Source organism: Oncorhynchus nerka, linkage group LG27, assembly GCF_034236695.1.
Source record: "Oncorhynchus nerka isolate Pitt River linkage group LG27, Oner_Uvic_2.0, whole genome shotgun sequence".
NCBI classification, from domain to species: Eukaryota; Metazoa; Chordata; class Actinopteri; order Salmoniformes; family Salmonidae; genus Oncorhynchus; species Oncorhynchus nerka.
In genome coordinates this window covers 31,958,910-31,974,991 of record NC_088422.1, presented here as the reverse complement: position 1 = coordinate 31,974,991, position 16,082 = coordinate 31,958,910, and the positions used below count along the sequence as shown (strand labels likewise).

General features: G+C 44.9%; 1 long non-coding RNA gene across 1 annotated transcript; it reads right to left on the bottom strand.

The window, feature by feature from the left end:
- Positions 1-8,916: 8,916 nt before the first annotated feature.
- LOC135565296 (uncharacterized) lies at positions 8,917-15,355 on the bottom strand. Its single transcript, XR_010461500.1, has 2 exons — positions 14,771-15,355; positions 8,917-14,677 (listed from the first exon to the last, which is right to left on the bottom strand). It is a non-coding gene; the product is annotated as an uncharacterized LOC135565296 (long non-coding RNA).
- Positions 15,356-16,082: the final 727 nt, after the last annotated feature.

The following is a 16,082-nucleotide window of genomic DNA, read 5'->3' as shown; positions in this document are numbered from 1 at the left end:
CCCTCTGCAACTGTATCCTGGACTTTCTGACGGGCCGCCGCCAGGTGGTGAAGGTAGGTAGCAACACATCTGCCACACTGATCCTGAACACTGGAGCCCCCCCAGGGGTGCGTGCTCAGGCCCCTCCTGTACTCCCTGTTAACCCACGACTACATGGCCAGACACGACTCCAACACCATCATTAAGTTTGCAGACAACACAACAGTGGTAGGTCTGATCACCGACAACGACGAGACAGCCTATAGGAGGAGGTCAGAGACCTGGCCGTGTGGTGCCAGAATAACAACCTATCACTCAACGTAACCAAGACTAAGGAGATGATTGTGGACTACAGGGAAAGGAGGACCGAGTATGCCCCCATTCTCATCGACAGTGCTGTAGTGGAGCAGGTTGAGAGTGTCAAATTCCTTGGTGTCCACATCACCAACAAACTAGAATGGTCCAAACACACCAAGACAGTCATGAAGAGGGCACGACAAAGCCTATTCCCCCTCAGGAAATGAAAAAGATTTGGCATGGGTCCTCAGATCCTCAAAAGGTTCTACAGCTGCAACATCGAGAGCATCCTGACTGGTTGCATCACTGCCTGGTACGGCAATTGTAACCGCAAGGCACTACAGAGGTTAGTGCGTACGGCCCAGTACATCACTGGGGCTAAGCTGCCAGCCATCCAGGACCTCTACACCAGGCGGTGTCATACCCTGATGAAGACAGCTTGGCTGTCGAAACGTTGGATATTACATGCTCCTAGAGTGTGCGGCTGTATTTTATTTTCAAGGTGTCAGAGGAAGGCCCTAAAAATGGTCAAAGACCCCAGCCACCCCATTCATAGACTGTTCTCTCTACTACCGCATGGCAAATGGTACCGGAGTGCCAAGTCTCGGACAAAAAGGCTTCTCAACAGTTTTTACCCCCAAGCCATAAGACTCCTGAATAGGTAATCAAATGGTGACCCAGACTATTTGCATTTGATTAGCTAACACAACGTGCCATTGGAACACAGCAGTGACGGTTGCTTATAATGGGCCTCTGTAGATATTCAATTAATAATTAGCCGTTTCCAGCTACAATAGTCATTAACAAGATGAACAATGTCTACACTGTATTTCTGATCAATTTGATGTGGTTTTAATGGACAAAAAACTTGCTTTTCTTTCAAAAACAAGGACATTTCTAAGTGACCCCAAACTATTGAACGGTAGTGTGTGGATACAGTTAAAGTCAGAAGTTTACATACACTTAGGTTGGAGTCATTAAAACTCATTTTTCAACCACTCCACAAATTTCTTGTTAACAAACTATAGTTTTGGCAAGTCGGTTAGGACATCTACTTTGTTCATGACACAAGTAATTTTTCCATCAATTGTTTACAGACATATTATTTCACTTATAATTCACTGTATCACAATTCCAGTGGGTCAGAAGTTTACATACACTAAGTCGACTGTGCTTTAAACAGCTTGGAACATATTATGTCATGGCTTTAGAAGCTTCTGATAGGCTAATTGACATAATTTGAGTCAATTGGAGTTGTACCTGTGGATGTATTTCAAGGCCTACCTTCAAACTCTGTGCCTCTTTGCTTGATATCACCGGAAAATGTAAAGAAATCAGCCAAGAACTCTGGTTCATTCTTAGGAGCAATTTCCAAACGCCTGAAGGTACCACGCTCATCTGTACAAACAATAGTACGCAAGTATAAACACCATGGGACCATGCAGCCATCATACTGCTAAGGAAGGAGACGCGTTCTGTCTCCTAGAGATGAATGTATTTTGGTGCGAAAAGTGCAAATCAATCCCAGAACAACAGCAAAGGACCTTGTGAAGATGCTGGAGGAAACAGGTACAAAATATCTATATCCACAGTTAAACGAGTCCTATATCGACATACCCTGAATGTCCGATCAGCAAGGAAGAAGCAACTGCTCCAAAACCGGCATAAAAAAAGCCAGACTACGGTTTGCAACTGCACATGGGGACAAAGATCGTACATTTTGGAGAAATGTCCTCTGGTCTGATGAACAAAAATAGAACTGTTTGGCCATAATGACCATCGTTATGTTTGGAGGAAAAAGGGGGATGCTTGCAAGCCGAAGAACACCATCATAACCGTGAAGCATGGGGGTGGCAGCATCATGTTGTGGGGGTGATTTGCTGCAGGAGGGACTGGTGCACTTCACAAAATAGATGGCATCGTGAGGGAGGGAAATATTGAAGCAACATCTCAAGACATCAGTCAGGAAGTTAAAGTTTGGTCGCAAATGGGTCTTCCAAAATGGACAATGACCCCAAGCATTTTTTCCAAAGTTGTGGCAAAATGGCTTAAGGACAACAAAGTCAAGGTATTGGAGTGGCCATCACAAAGCCCTGACCTCAATCCAATTGAACATTTGTGGGCAGAACTGAAAAAGCATGTGCGAGCAAGGAGGCCTAAAAACCTGACTCAGGAGGAATTGTAGAAATGTCAGGAGGAATGGGCCAAAATTCACCCAACTTATTGTGGGAAGCTTGTGGAAGGCTACCCGAAACGTTTGACCGAAGTTAAACAATTTAAAGGCAATGCTACCAAATACTAATTGAGTGTATGTAAACTTCTGACCCACTGGGAAAGTGATGAAATAAATAAAAGTTGAAATAAATAACTCTCTACTATTATTCTGACATTTCACATTCTGAAAATAAAGTGGTGATCCTAACTGGATTTTTACTTGGATTAAATGTCAGGAAGGTGTATGTAAACTTCAGACTTGAACTGTATATATATATATATACATACATACATACATACATACATACATACATACATACCTTATTTAGAGAAGTGTTCAGACACTTTGCTATGAGATTCAAAGTTTCCAGTGATCATCCTTGAGGTGTTGCTACAACTTGATTGGAGTCCACCTATGGTAAATTCAATTGATTGAACATGATTTGAAAAGGCACTCACCTGTCTATAGAAGGTCCCACAGAGCAAAAACCAAGCCGTGAGGTCGAAGAAATTGTCCATAGAGCTCCAAGACAGGATTGTGTCAATGCACAGATCTGGGGAAGGGTACCAAAACATTTCCGCAGCTTTGAAGGTCTCCAAGAACACAGTGACCTTCATCATTCGTAAATGGATGAAGTTTGGAACCACCAAGACTCTTCCTAGAGCTGGCCGCCAGGCCAAACTGAGCAATCGGGGGAGAAGGGTCTTGGTCAGGGAGGTGAAGATGGGAGAACCTTCCAGAAGGACAACCCTCTCTGCAGCACTCCACCAATCAGGTCTTTATGGTAGAGTGGCAAGAAGGAAGCCACTCCTCAGTAAAAGGCACATGACAGCCCGCTTGGACTTTGCTAAAAGGCACCTAAAGACTCTCAAACCATGATAAATAAGATTCTCCGGACCAGTCTTGAACTCTTCGGACTGAATGCCAAGCATCAAGTCTGGAGGAAACCTAGCACCATCTGCATGGTGAAGCATTGGGGTAGTAACATCAGGCTGTGGGGATGTTTTTCAGTGGCAGGGACTGGGAGACTAGTGAGGATCGAGGGAAAGATGAATGGAGCAAAGTACAGAGAGATCCTTGATGAAACCCTGCTCCAGAGCACTCAGGACCTCGGATTCGGGGGAAAGGCAATGCTACCATTCCTTCCGCAGGCAATCAAACAAGCTAAGCGTCAGTATAGAGACAAGTAGAGTCGCAATCCAACTGCTTAGACACGAGAAGTATGTGGCAGAGTCTACAGTCAATCACGGACTACAAGAAGAACACCAGCCCCGTCGCAGACCCCGATGTCTTGCTCCCAGACAAACTAAACAACATCTTTGCTCGCTTTGAGGACAATACAGTGCCACCAACACGGACCTCCTGCGGGCTCTCTTTCACTGCAGCCAATGTGAGTAAAACATTTAAACGTGTTAACCCTCGCAAGGCTGCCGGCCCAGATGGCATCCCTAGCCGCGTCCTCAGAGTGCAGACCAGCGGTCTGGTGTGTTTACGGACATATTCAATCAAACCTTATCCCAATCTGCTGTTCCCACATGAGGGCCACCATTGTTCCTGTTCCCAAGAAAGCTAAGGTATCTGAGCAAAATGACTATCGCCCCATAGCACTCACTTCTGTCATCATGAAGTGCTTTGAGAGACTAGTCAAGGATCATATCACCTCCACCCTACCTGATACCCTAGACCCACTCCAATTTGCTTACCGCCCTAATAGGCACTAGTGAGTGGTTGCTGCCAACATACTGACTCAAATCTCTAGCCACTTTAATAATAAAAAATTGGACGTAATAAATGTATCACTAGCCACTTTAAACAATGACACTTTATATATTGTTTACATACCCTACATTACTTATCTCATACTTACAGTGGGGAGAACAAGTATTTGATAACCTGCAAAATCGGCAGTGTTTCCTACTTACAAAGCATGTAGAGGTCTGTCATTTTTATCATAGGTACACTTCAACTGTGAGAGACGGAATCTAAAACAAAAATCCAGAAAATCACATTGTATGATTTTTAAGTAATTAATTTGCATTTTATTGCATGACATAAGTATTTGATCACCTACCAGCCAGTAAGAATTCTGGCTCTCACAGACCTGTTAGTTTTTCTGCCAAACCGGTCATGCTGTAGGATGTTGCAGGCAGCAGATCGTTCTCCACGGCATCTCCAGACTGTCACGTCTGTCACATGTGCTCAGTGTAAACCTGCTTTCATCTGTGAAGAGCACAGGGCGCCAGTGGCGAATTTGCCAATCTTGGTGTTCTCAGGCAAATGCCAAACGTCCTGCACAGTGTTGGGCTGTAAGCACAACCCCCACCTGTGGACGTCGGGCCCTCATGGAGTCTGTTTCTGACCGTTTGAGCAGACACATGCACATTTGTGGCCTGCTGGAGGTCATTTTGCAGGGCTCTGGCAGTGCTCCTCCTGCTCCTCCTTGCACAAAGGCGGAGGTAGCGGTCCTGCTGCTGGGTTGTTGCCCTCCTACGGCCTCCTCCATGTCTCCTGACGTACTGGCCTGTCTCCTGGTAGCGCCTTCATGCTCTGGACACTACGCTGACAGACACAGCAAACCTTCTTGCCACAGCTCACATTGATGTCCCATCCTGGATGAGCTGCACTACCTGAGCCACTTGTGTGGGTTGTAGACTCCGTGACTCTCTACCTTTGACTCATTCCTCTCTGCCTCCTTCTTTCCACTCCTCTCCTCTTTTGACCTCACCCTCTCACCTTCCCCCTCTACTCACAAGGCAGGCAATACGCTCGACCTCATCTTTACTAGATGCTGTTCTTCCATTAACCTCACTGCAACTCCCCTCCAAGTCTCCGACCACTACCTTGTATCCTTTTCCCTCTTGCTCTCATCCAACACTTCCCACACTGCCCCTACTCGGATGGTATTGCGCCGTCCCAATCTTCGCTCTCTCTCCCCCGCTACTCTCTCCTCTTCCATCCTATCATCTCTTCCCTCTGCTCAAACCTTCTCCAACCTATCTCCTGATTCTGCCTCCTCAACCCTCCTCTCCTCCCTTTCTGCATCCCTTGATTCTCTATGTCCCCTATCCTCCAGGCCGGCTCGGTCCTCCCCTCCTGCTCCGTGGCTCGACGACTCATTGCGAGCTCACAGAACAGGGCTCCGGGCAGCCGAGCGGAAATGGAGGAAAACTCGCCTCCCTGCGGACCTGGCATCCTTTCACTCCCTCCTCTCTACATTTTCCTCTTCTGTCTCTGCTGCTAAAGCCACTTTCTACCACTCTAAAGTCCAAGCATCTGCCTCTAACCCTAGGAAGCTCTTTGCCACCTTCTCCTCCCTCCTGAATCCTCCTCCCCCTCCCCCTCCTCCTCTCTGCAGATGACTTCGTCAACCATTTTGAAAAGAAGGTCGACGACATCCGATCCTCGTTTGCTAAGTCAAACGACACCGCTGGTTCTGCTCACACTGCCCTACCCTGTGCTCTGACCTCTTTCTCCCCTCTCTCTCCAGATGAAATCTCGCGTCTTGTGACGGCTGGCCGCCCAACAACCTGCCCGCTTGACCCTATTCCCTCCTCTCTTCTCCAGACCATTTCCGGAGACCTTCTCCCTTACCTCACCTCGCTCATCAACTCATCCCTGACCGCTGGCTACGTCCCTTCTGTCTTCAAGAGAGCGAGAGTTGCACCCCTTCTGAAAAAACCTACACTCGATCCCTCCGATGTCAACAACTACAGACCAGTATCCCTTCTTTCTTTTCTCTCCAAAACTCTTGAACGTGCCGTCCTTGGCCAGCTCTCCCGCTATCTCTCTCAGAATGACCTTCTTGATCCAAATCAGTCAGGTTTCAAGACTAGTCATTCAACTGAGACTGCTCTTCTCTGTATCACGGAGGCCCTCCGCACTGCTAAAGCTAACTCTCTCTCCTCTGCTCTCATCCTTCTAGACCTATCGGCTGCCTTTGATACTGTGAACCATCAGATCCTCCTCTCCACCCTCTCCGAGTTGGGCATCTCCGGCGCGGCCCACGCTTGATTGCGTCCTACCTGACAGGTCGCTCCTACCAGGTGGCGTGGCGAGAATCTGTCTCCTCACCACGCGCTCTCACCACTGGCGTCCCCAGGGCTCTGTTCTAGGCCCTCTCCTATTCTCACTATACACCAAGTCACTTGGCTCTGTCATAACCTCACATGGTCTCTCCTATCATTGCTATGCAGACGACACACAATTAATCTTCTCCTTTCCCCCTTCTGATGACCAGGTGGCGAATCGCATCTCTGCATGTCTGGCAGACATATCAGTGTGGATGACGGATCACCACCTCAAGCTGAACCTCGGCAAGACGGAGCTGCTCTTCCTCCCGGGGAAGGACTGCCCGTTCCATGATCTCGCCATCACGGTTGACAACTCCATTGTGTCCTCCTCCCAGAGCGCTAAGAACCTTGGCGTGATCCTGACAACACCCTGTTGTTCTCAACTAACATCAAGGCGGTGGCCCGTTCTTGTAGGTTCATGCTCTACAACATCCGCAGAGTACGACCCTGCCTCACACAGGAAGCAGCGCAGGTCCTAATCCAGGCACTTGTCATCTCCCGTCTGGATTACTGCAACTCGCTGTTGGCTGGGCTCCCTGCCTGTGCCATTAAACCCCTACAACTCATCCAGAACGCCGCAGCCCGTCTGGTGTTCAACCTTCCCAAGTTCTCTCACGTCACCCCGCTCCTCCGCTCTCTCCACTGGCTTCCAGTTGAAGCTCGCATCCGCTACAAGACCATGGTGCTTGCCTACGGAGCTGTGAGGGGAACGGCACCTCAGTACCTCCAGGCTCTGATCAGGCCCTACACCCAAACAAGGGCACTGCGTTCATCCACCTCTGGCCTGCTCGCCTCCCTACCACTGAGGAAGTACAGTTCCCGCGCAGCCCAGTCAAAACTGTTCGCTGCTCTGGCCCCCCAATGGTGGAACAAACTCCCTCACGACGCCAGGACAGCGGTGTCAATCACCACCTTCCGGAGACACCTGAAACCCCACCTCTTTCAGGAATACCTAGGATAGGATAAAGTAATCCTTCTCACCCCCTCCCCCTTAAAAGATTTAGATGCACTATTGTAAAGTGGCTGTTCCACTGGATGTCTTAAGGTGAACGCACCAATTTGTAAGTCGCTCTGGATAAGAGCGTCTGCTAAATGACTTAAATGTAAATGTAAATGTGTCATACTACCACTAGAGTGAAAGCACCGCCAGCATTCAAAAGTGACCAAAACATCAGCCAGGAAGCATAGGAACTGAGAAGTGGTCTTTGGTCACCACCTGCAGAACCACTCCTTTATTGGGGGTGTCTTGCTAATTGCCTATAATTTCCACCTGTTGTCTATTCCATTTGCACAACAGCATGTGAAATGTATTGTCAATCAGTGTTGCTTCCTAAGTGGACAGTTTGATTTCACAGAAGTGTGATTGACTTGGAGTTACATTGTGTTGTGTAAGTGTTCCCTTTATTTTTTTGAGCAGTGTATAAAACGAAGCAAGATTCAATACTTTTCAGCTAACATTATTATATTGAATTCTTGCCATCAACAAAATGTTGAATATTTGGGCCATAAAATCATCGAAGCTCTGCAGATTTTGTTGTGAGGATACATAATCAATAGACCATTTATTTTTGTATTGCTCTCAGGTAGCCTGTTTCTGGTCTCAAATTCAGGAAAGGCTGAAAATGCATAACATTGATCTAAAATTGACCCTAGAAATAGGGGAGTCTGCGGTTTGGGTAATGGAATCATTTTTATTTTTTTAATAAAAACATTCCTTTGGGGGGGGGGACTGTGGGATGGGTCTCGGATGGTTGAGGGACAGCTCTTGGGGAACTGTGGGGGATCTTGGAGGGTTCGAGTCTCCGTTTTGGCCTTGTGGGAGATCTTTCGAAGTGCCCTTGAGCAGGGTGTGATTACAAAGTTATGTCCTGAATGTGACCAGTTTATTTTCGATGCAATGTTCAGACATTCACAGAAGTAGCGACAGCATACACAATCATCCAAACGGAAAAAGTAGGCTACATTAGTCCTAGCGTTAACTGAGGAAAGATAGACGTAACAGAAGCGGTCATATTTAGATAACTCTCGGCTGGCAGAAACCACAATATGAATTAGCTAATAGCAATTACTGTTTATAATTATTCACATCTCGGGTGAGCTCAACATTGATCTCAATAATTGAGTAAAACACTTTCTAGAAATCGAAAGTAATCCGACGAGGGGTACTTTCTACGCACCACCATGTTTGTTTTTTGTATCAACCAAAGATAAGAGTAGACAAGATGAATCTGGTCTGTTCGCAGTATTAATGTTAAAAGGGGTGTGTCATCTACAATCATTCACTTCCGGAAGTTTACTCGAAATATGAGTGAACCAATCTTTCACCTTATTAGAACATCTTTGGTCTGACAGCCGTTTACGTGACACCCAGAATGCGTTGTTTATTATCAACAAACATGGCGCAACACATAGCTGGAAAATAGCTCGACATTAACTTATTATAATCAGTACAACCTTCAAATAAGTATTTTACGCACATCATAGCTGTCCATTACAATCTTTTTTTTCCCACCTTTATTTAACCAGGTAGGCTAGTTGAGAACAAGTTCTCATTTGCAACTGCGACCTGGCCAAGATAAAGCATAGCAGTGTGAACAGACAACACAGAGTTACACATGGAGTAAACAATTAACAAATCAATAACACAGTAGAAAAAAAGGGAGTCTATATACATTGTGTGCAAAAGGCATGAGGAGGTGGGCGATTAATTACAATTTTGCAGATTAACACTGGAGTGATAAATGATCAGATGGTCATGTACAGGTAGAGATATTGGTGTGCAAAAGAGCAGAAATGTAAATAAATAAAAACAGTATGGGGATGAGGTAGGTAAAAATGGGTGGGCTATTTACCGATAGACTATGTACAGCTGCAGCGATCGGTTAGCTGCTCAGATAGCAGATGTTTGAAGTTGGTGAGGGAGATAAAAGTCTCCAACTTCAGCGATTTTTGCAATTCGTTCCAGTCACAGGCAGCAGAGAACTGGAACGAAAGGCGGCCAAATGAGGTGTTGGCTTTAGGGATGATCAGTGAGATACACCTGCTGGAGCGCGTGCTATGGATGGGTGTTGCCATCGTGACCAGTGAACTGAGATAAGGCGGAGCTTTACCTAGCATGGACTATGCAGTAATCGGAATGAATTATTTGTCACCAGTACTTGAAAACATTTAAAAAACAAAAAATAAATGTGACAAATTAAATTGGATTTGACATCAGATTTCAAATAGTCTAATTACGCCAGCAAAATTGGTATTAATTTCACTTACCAATTTTGCTGGCGTAATTAGGCTATTTGAAATCAAATCAAATGTAAGGCGAGTCAGTTACGAACAAAATCTTATTTACAATGACGCCCTAGGAACAGTGGGTTAACTGCCTTGTTCAGGAGGCAGAACAACAGATCTTTACATTGTCAGCTCGGGGATTCGATCCGGCAACCTTTACAGTTACTGGCCCAACGCTCTAACCACTATACTACCTGTCACCCCACATGCACCGAATACAACCTTACTGTGAAATGCTTACATACAAGCTCTTAACCAACAATGCAGTTCAAGAAATAGAGTTAATCAAATATTTACTAAATAAACTAAAGTAAAAACACGTAGTCAATCAATACGTAACACAAGAAATGTACATAACAATAACGAGGCTATATACAGGGGGTACCAGTACCGAGTCAATGTGCGGGGGTACAGGTTAATCAAGGTCATTTGTAAAGTGACTGTGCATAGATAATAAACAGCGAGTAGCAGCAGTGGGGGGGTTGAACCTGTTAAGGAGCCTTTTGGTACTAGACTTGGCGCTCCGGTACCGCTTGCCATGCGGTAGCAGATTGAACAGTCCATGAGTCTTTGACAATTTTTTGAGTCAATTTTTTGACCGAGTATATAGGTCCTGGATGTCAGGAAGCTTGGCCCCAGTGATGTACTGGGCCGTACGCACTATCCTCTGCGCCTTCCGGTCAGATGCTGAGCAGTTGCCATACCAGGCGGTAATGCAACCGGTCATGATGCTCTCGATGGTGCAGCTGTAGAACTTTTGAAGTATCTGGGGATCCATCACAATTCTTTTCAGTTTCCTGAGTGGAAAAGGTGTTGTCGTGCCCTCTTCACATCGATCTTGGTGTGTTTGGACCATGATAGTCAGTTGGTGATGTGGACACCAAGGAACTTGAAACTCTCGACCCACTCCACTTCAGCCTCGTTGATGTTAATGGGGGTGTTACAGATACAGGTATCCTGTGTGTATTTCTTTACTCTCCTTCTCCCCTACTCACAGGTGGCAATCATCATTCCCTAATCGGTCGCCAATCAGTCGCTAATCAGAAGAGACACCTGCTCCTTTTCCCTTACACTATCACATCCCCTTTCCCTTGGTTTAAAAGTATCCCAATCAGTTCTTTCTGGAGATCTCTCTTTTGTTTATGCACCTACATGTCACATTGTCTGTGATCATTGTATTGTTATGGTGTATGGCTGTTTGTTGGTGGGAAAAGGGGATAACCAGACAAGTTGCCCATGGGCCTACATTACCCGTAGGAAAACAGTGTCTAAATACCCTAGTTAGAACTGGGCGGACCACCCACTGTATTTTTAGGCCTGCGTCTTGTGACCGTAGCATACGTGTAGGTATGTACGGCAGGACCAAATCAGAGAGATAGGTAGGAGCAAGCCCATGTAATGCTTTGTAGGTTAGCAGTAAAACCTTGAAATCAGCCCTTGCTTTGACAGGAAGCCAGTGTAGAGAGGCTAGCACTGGAGTAATATGATCAAATTTTTTGGTTCTAGTCAGGATTCTAGCAGCCGTATTTAGCACTAACTGAAGTTTATTTAGTGCTTTATCCGGGTAGCCGGAAAGTAGAGCATTGCAGTAGTCTAACCTAGAAGTGACAAAAGCATGGATTAATTTTTCTGCATCATTTTTGGACAGAAAGTTTCTGATTTTTGCAATGTTACGTAGATGGAAAAAAGCTGTCCTTGAAATGGTCTTGATATGTTCTTCAAAAGAGAGATCAGGGTCCAGAGTAACGCAGAGGTCCTTCACAGTTTTATTTGAGACGACTGTACAACCATTAAGATTAATTGTCAGATTCAACAGAAGATCTCTTTGTTTCTTGGGACCTAGAACAAGCATCTCTATTTTGTCCGAGTTTAAAAGTAGAAAGTTTGCAGCCATCCACTTCCTTATGTCTGAAACACATGCTTCTAGCAAGGGCAATTTTGGGGCTTCACCATGTTTCATTGAAATGTACAGCTGTGTGTCATCCGCATAGCAGTGAAAGTTAACATTATGTTTCCGAATGACATCACCGAGAGGTAAAATATATAGTGAAAACAATAGTGGTCCTAAAACGGAACCTTGAGGAACACCAGAATTTACAGTTGATTTGTCAGAGGACAAACCATTCACAGAGACAAACTGATATCTTTCCGACAGATAAGATCTAAACCAGGCCAGAACTTGTCCATGTAGACCAATTTGGGTTTCCAATCTCTCCAAAAGAATGTGGTGATCGATGGTATCAAAAGCAGCACTAAGGTCTAGGAGCACGAGGACAGATGCAGAGCCTCGGTCCGATGCCATTAAAATGTAATTTACCACCTTCACAAGTGCCGTCTCAGTGCTATGATGGGGTCTAAAACCAGACTGAAGCATTTCGTATACATGGTTTGTCTTCAGGAAGGCAGTGAGTTGCTGCGCAACAGCCTTTTCTAAAATATTTGAGAGGAATGGAAGATTCGATATAGGCCGATAGTTTTTTATATTTTCTGGGTCAAGGTTTGGCTTTTTCAAGAGAGGCTTTATTACTGCCACTTTTAGTGAGTTTGGTACACATCCGGTGGATAGAGAGCCGTTTATTATGTTCAACATAGGAGGGCCAAGCACAGGAAGCAGCTCTTTCAGTAGTTTAGTTGGAATAGGGTCCAGTATGCAGCTTGAAGGTTTAGAGGCCATGATTATTTTCATCATTGTGTCAAGAGATATAGTACTAAAACACTTGAGCGTCTCTCTTGATCCTAGGTCCTGGCAGAGTTGTGCAGACTCAGGACAACTGAGCTTTAAAGGAATACGCAGATTTAAAGAGGAGTCCGTAATTTGCTTTCTAATAATCATAATCTTTTCCTCAAAGAAGTTCATGAATTTATCACTGCTAAAGTGAAAGTCATCCTCTCTTGGGGAATGCTGCTTTTTAGTTAGCTTTGCGACAGTATCAAAAAGGAATTTCGGATTGTTCTTATTTTCCTCAATTAAGTTAGAAAAATAGGATGATCGAGCAGCAGTAAGGGCTCTTCGGTACTGCACGGTACTGTCTTTCCAAGCTAGTCGGAAGACTTCCAGTTTGGTGTGGCGCCATTTCCGTTCCAATTTTCTGGAAGCTTGCTTCAGAGCTCGGGTATTTTCTGTGTACCAGGGAGCTAGTTTCTTATGAGAAATGTTTTTAGTTTTTAGGGGTGCAACTGCATCTAGGGTATTGCGCAAGGTTAAATTGAGTTCCTCAGTTAGGTGGTTAACTGATTTTTGTCCTCTGGCGTCCTTGGGTAGACAGAGGGAATCTGGAAGGACATCAAGGAATCTTTGTGTTGTCTGTGAATTTATAGCACGACTTTTGATGTTCCTTGGTTGGGGTCGGAGCAGATTATTTGTTGCAATTGCAAACGTAATAAAATAGTGGTCCGATAGTCCAGGATTATGAGGAAAAACATTAAGATCCACAACATTTATTCCATAGGACAAAACTAGGTCCAGCGTATGACTGTGACAGTGAGTGGGTCCAGAGACATGTTGGACAAAACCCACTGAGTCGATGATGGCTCCGAAAGCCTTTTGGAGTGGGTCTGTGGACTTTTCCATGTGAATATTAAAGTCACCAAAGATTCGAATATTATCTGCTATGACTACAAGGTCCAATAGGAATTCAGGGAACTCAGTGAGGAACGCTGTATATGGCCCAGGAGGCCTGTAAACAGTAGCTATAAAAAGTGATTGAGTAGGCTGCATAGATTTCATGACTAGAAGCTCAAAAGACGAAAACTTCATTTTTTTTTGTTGTAAATTGAAATTTGCTATCGTAAATGTTAGCAACACCTCCGCCTTTGCGGGATGCACGGGGGATATGGTCACTAGTGTAGCCAGGAGGTGAGGCCTCATTTAACACAGTAAATTCATCAGGCTTAAGCCATGTTTCAGTCAGGCCAATCACATCAAGATTATGATCAGTGATTAGTTCAGTGACTATAATTGCCTTTGAAGTAAGGGATCTAACATTAAGTAGCCCTATTTTGAGATGTGAGGTATCTTTCAATAATGACAGGAATGGAGGTGGTCTTTATCCTAGTGAGATTGCTAAGGCGAACACCGCCATGTTTAGTTTTGCCCAACCTAGGTCGAGGCACAGACACGGTCTCAATGGTGATAGCTGAGCTGACTACACGGACTGTGCTAGTGGCAGACTCCACTATGCTGGCAGGCTGGCTAACAGCCTGCTGGCTGGCCTGCACCCTATTTCATTGTGGAGCTAGAGGAGTTAGAGCCCTGTCTATGTTGGTAGATAAGATGAGAGCACCCCTCCAGCTAGGATGGAGTCCGTCACTCCTCAACAGGTCAGGCTTGGTCCTGTTTGTGGGTGAGTCCCAGAAAGAGGGCCAATTATCTACAAATTCTATATTTTGGGAGGGGCAGAAAACAGTTTTCAACCAGCGATTGAGTTGTGAGACTCTGCTGTAGAGCTCATCACTGCCCCTAACTGGGAGGGGGCCAGAGACAATTACTCGATGCCGACACATCTTTCTAGCTGATTTACACGCAGAAGCTATGTTCATCCTGATGTCTTTGCTTCCTGGTTCAGTAGGGGCCCACAGAGACAACTGCAGGTCTTGACAGCTGGTCTTGCAGTCAGCAACCACCTTCTGGTAGACAGACCGCTCACTCTGAACAAGCAGGAGATGCTGCTCTTGCTTCTTCAGCTTGGCTGACTTAACAGCTTCTGGCAGATCTGATAGTTGTTCCTCTGGCACTGCCAGCACAGGTCGGCCCTCGGCTTAGTGCTTGAGATGTGGGGCAGCAATTTTCTCCACAGATTCCTGAAGGAAGACAGCCCGACTACACATACCTCTGGAAAACAGACAAAATGTGAGATCAATAAAAGTAGTGCTAATCATGTTGGAGGTCAATTAAATAATCGAAATGTGTTTATGCTTTACATACCAAGTGTTGTCATCGATTCCTTGTAGAGACGCCACACCACTGCTTCTGTCACATGGGATGGCAGCAGCTTTCCACCAAAGTGTTTGTGTCCTGGGTGGCATCCTGGTAATACAATTGCATTACCCTCTGCATAGTTGTTGATGAAGTTAACCACTCGCAGCAAGTCCTCATGCTTCAGGTGTAACCAGCAAGCTTTACCTTGGAGTCTTTTGTTTAGACATGTAATATTAGCTAGCTAAAAAAATGAACAAAAATCCCAATCCATAGAGTAACGTTAGCAAGCCAGCCATCTAACCTCCGCTAACGTTAGCAAGTTTACAACATGCTTTAACTTGGACTCTTTTGTTAAGACATGTAACGTTTTTACCTAAATCAGGGATTTCCTCATCGTCTGATTCATTTTCAGAGTCAGATAGAGTTAGCATGGCACGATCGTCCTCCAGAAAGTAGTCCATCACAACTTTTCCCCACTGACCTTTGTTGATAGCGCCTGATAGATTCAGGGCAGAAATGTTATTGAGAGCAGTAGTAACACATTTGCAGTTCTCCATGGCTAATGTTACACAGTATCTTTCGAGAGACACAAGTGCAACACCGCAGACCAATCCAAACTCCTCTCTCGGCATGTCCAGCCCACTCATTATCTCAGCCAATCATGGCTAGCTGGAAGGTTCCTGCTTTCATTGTGGCTAAACCAACCAGGCTCGCAATTTAGCCATTTTATTTGTATTTACAGAATATATACACATTTGATATTAAGGCACATGAAAATTCACATGTTCGAGAAGGCATTTCTGATAAAAAACGCATTTTGATAAAAAACTTTTTTTGTTATGTCCAAAAGGCTATCCTGTGAAGTCGTGACTTGCGACATATGCCTAGTTTCCTGAATTGGGTCACATTTTAGAGGGATAGTTCAGCCAAATTAGTAATATGTTGGTTTCTTGGAGACAAGGAGAGACTGAAATCCATCCTATGGCTACAGTATCATTAATATTAGCATGTTCTAATGAAAGAACAATCTAATTCAATGTCCCCCAGTTAGCATACAATAAAGCCCATGCCGAAATAATCTCAAGGTAACTTCAAACCAAATCATCGGGTTTTGAGTGTGTATTCAATTTGAAAAGAATCGTGACTACAACTGACGTGTGATTTAAAAAAAATCTATCACCTAGGTCATGGGCCTAAGCCATATGACAATATGTAGAATTGCACGAAATTATCTTCACAATAGAAAATATCACTCCAAACTACCGGATCTTCAAAAGTTAGCAGCACTGGTGATTGATTTACCCACTCCTTGATTTAC